The sequence below is a fragment of the Lipotes vexillifer genome, unplaced genomic scaffold (genome assembly GCF_000442215.2).
Source record: "Lipotes vexillifer unplaced genomic scaffold, Lipotes_vexillifer_v1.1 scaffold213, whole genome shotgun sequence".
NCBI classification, from domain to species: Eukaryota; Metazoa; Chordata; class Mammalia; order Artiodactyla; family Lipotidae; genus Lipotes; species Lipotes vexillifer.
The window spans coordinates 936,429-939,469 of record NW_006780610.1 but is presented as its reverse complement, the minus strand read 5'-3'; the positions used below and the strand labels follow the sequence as shown (position 1 = coordinate 939,469).

The 3,041-nt window shown below is 53.4% G+C and overlaps 1 protein-coding gene across 1 annotated transcript in view; it reads left to right on the top strand.

Moving 5' to 3' along the window:
• CTPS1 (CTP synthase 1) overlaps positions 1-3,041 on the top strand; it is a 31,180-nt gene continuing 28,139 nt past the window's right edge. The window contains exon 1 of the mRNA XM_007453737.1: positions 1-154. The gene's annotated coding sequence lies outside the window, so the exon portion shown is untranslated. The remainder of the gene's footprint in view (positions 155-3,041) is intronic.

The following is a 3,041-nucleotide window of genomic DNA, read 5'->3' as shown; positions in this document are numbered from 1 at the left end:
CCCCCCGCCTCTGCGTGCGCACCGCCTAGAGCCCGCCTCCGTGAAAGACTGCCCGGCGCATGCGGTCGGGCTGGTGCAGTGGCCGCCGGGGGTTCAGCGTGAGCGTCGCCCTCTTAGCTCTTTAGCCGACGGCAGAATTTAAAGCCGGCCTCAGGTAGGCTGACTCCAGGGATCCCGCGGGAGCTGTTCTCCCGTGCAGGAGTCGGAGGCAGGAGCAGAGCCCGGCGCGGGACAGCCCCACCGCCGGTGACAGACACAGCTCCCACCAATCAGAGGTGAGGTGGCCCGCCGGCCTGCCCAATGGACTGCGTGCCTAAAGGGAGTGGGGCGGGCGGCCAGGCCGGCGAGGAGCCGGCTCCCGCGCACGGGGCCGCGTGGCCGGGCGCCGCCGGGTAGACCGGCCGCTGGGGGCGTGGGGCGGCGGGGGAAGGCCGCGGGCTCGGGCTGTGGGGCCCGGCAGCGCCCATTTCAGCGCGGCCTGGCTCGCCTGACCAGGGTGCCAGGGTGGCTCGTGGGACGGAGAGGGCGGTAGAGGCTCGGGAGCCCCCTCTGCCCAGCCAGCCCCAAGCAGCTCGGCGGTCGCCGCTCCATTCGGACTGCCGCGGCCCTCGCCCTCCGGCCTTAAAGCACGGCCTTAGCTTCGTTGGCGGGGGATCAAGGTCCGAGTCACGCCCGCCGCGGTGGGGGATGGGCTCGGCGGCCTGGCTGCGGCCCCCTCCGGCGCGCCCGGACTTATGCGGGCGGAGGGGGCCTGGGAGCTCGCGGAGCCGGACGGCCTCCAGGTGCTGGGGAAAGGTCGGCTTCGGCCCCACAGCTGGCCTCCTTACTTCCTGGCCGCCCAGAACGAAGATGCTGCATTTTAAAGAAGTTCACTACGTGTGCGTGGCACACTTACGTCCACACTTGTTATAATTTTGAATCCTCAGCAGTCCTGTGACACAGGCGATGCGGAGATTCTCAACCCCGTTTAACGGATGTGAGGACTTGGGCTTCAGGCGGCTTCTGTGACTTGACAGGTCCCAGTACACAAGTGGTGGAGCTGGAACTGGATCTCGGCGTTTAATAACATCTTTGTTGTTGTGTCGTCTTTGATGAATTTCTTTGATGCATCTTGATTTCTGTTACTTTTGTGCTTGAAAACCTTCCCATGTCTCTCATCACCTTCAGACTAAAGTTCAGATTGAGCATTCAAGTTGCTCCATGATTTGGACCCTTGCCTAAATTTCCTATTTATTTCCCACCATCTCCCCCTCACCCCCAGTCTCTCTCCTTGGTCCTACCTCTGTGTTCTGTAGATAGCTGTACCTTCCTGTCCACTCTGTTCCCTTTCCCTTAAAGGCCATTGCAAGTCTCAGGTCAACACAGCAGGAGCCATCTGGTTTCTGTCCTCCCTTCACTTCTCTCACCTTTCTCTGATGGGCCATGGTCCTCACCCTGGTCTTGCCACTGAAAGCTTTCTGCTCTCTGTTCTCCATTTATACCTGTCACACATCATCCCTCTGCTTCCTACCATCACTGGATTGCTCATTTATTTGTAAATGTTCTGTCTCTCTAAATGGACTGCAGTTTGAGCTGTGGGCCCAAATCTGAGTAATTTTTGTAGTCCCCGAAGTGTCTAGCACAATAGCACTTACCTACAGGGGAGTCCATACATGGGGGTGACTGGGTCCCATCAGCCTCTCCTGCCTGGCCTCTTGAGCACATTAGAATATTTATTGCAAGGCACTGTGGGGACTGCAGGCATCTCCCCTAAAGAGAGGTGTTGTCTTCTTAGAGTAAAATTGGGGCCAATCAAATGCAAATGGATGAGATGAGTCTTCTATAGAAGTAAGCCACTCTCTAACCCACGCAGGATGGCTGAGGAATTTCTGGAACATCCAAAATTTAGTCTGAGTTCAGGGTATAGTCTCAGGGATATGCCTGGTTAGGGTGTCTCGAAAATGTAGCCAGGTCTGATGTTCACATGTCAGTAAGGCACTGTTCAGCTGTGAAGTGACAGAGCAGTGTTTCCCCCAAATATTAGGGACTTGGGGTCAAACAAGTTTAGGGAAACTGCTGACTGTATATCCCTCTTGGGAGACCACAGTGCACATTAGCTTATTAAAGGCTCCCAGAGGTCTTGCATTAAAGAAACCAGTTGACTGTTTAACCAGCATTCTCTGATTTATCTGTCCATAGAGCCCTTTTTGGGTACCCCACATGCATTTTGACGAAACCAAGGAGCATGCTTTTGGGAGTGCTGCAACAGAGAATAGAAAGAGCAGGACATGGTTGGGTCTTTTCCTTGCTGTCTGAGGGGGGAAGACATTCTGAGCCTTCTCATCTCTTTGCCAAGTATGTTTATTCCTGCCTTGGGGAGGAGCAGAGCAGAGCAGGGAGGTGGAATGCTTCAAGCAGAACTGCCCAGTTTCCTTGTTCCCTTCTTAGCTTATTTTTATTATAATTTGGCTTCACAAGAAGTGTTCCCAGAGGAGGAAAATGTCCCAGACCATATGCCAAAGCAAGCATTCTCTTCTACTTGTGATTGTGTTTCTCATTTTGATCACATTAGGGTTTACTGACCAAATGCTATTTCTGAGCCTCCAAAACCGGGGCCAGTGATCACTTCTCCCTGGCGAGCCTGTCGCTGTCTGTCTGCTCACCTCTTGCCCCTGCTGTTCTTGCATCCATCCATCTCTTTTATCTCTCATGAAGTCTGTTTCTTCCATTCCCTGCCACAACTGTCCGGCTCTTAGGATTTAATCTAATCTCCCCTCTCTTTGAGTCCTCTGCCCATTACGTGCTTCAGACTGGTTTATTGTCTGATGTCCTTTTCCTCCAATATATATAGTCTCTCTTCATGGCATACCTGGGAGAGATTGCTGGCAAGGAGCAAGTTGTTACATTTCAGAAGAGAGCTACCTTTAATTAAAAGACCTTTAGTTTTAACTGCTACTCCTTTTAAATGTTGAAGTTCTTTTAGGCGGTCTTCCATAACCTAGAGGATCTCTTTCATGGGGAATTGGAGTGCTCATCCAAGATTGAAATCTTTTTCTCCATGT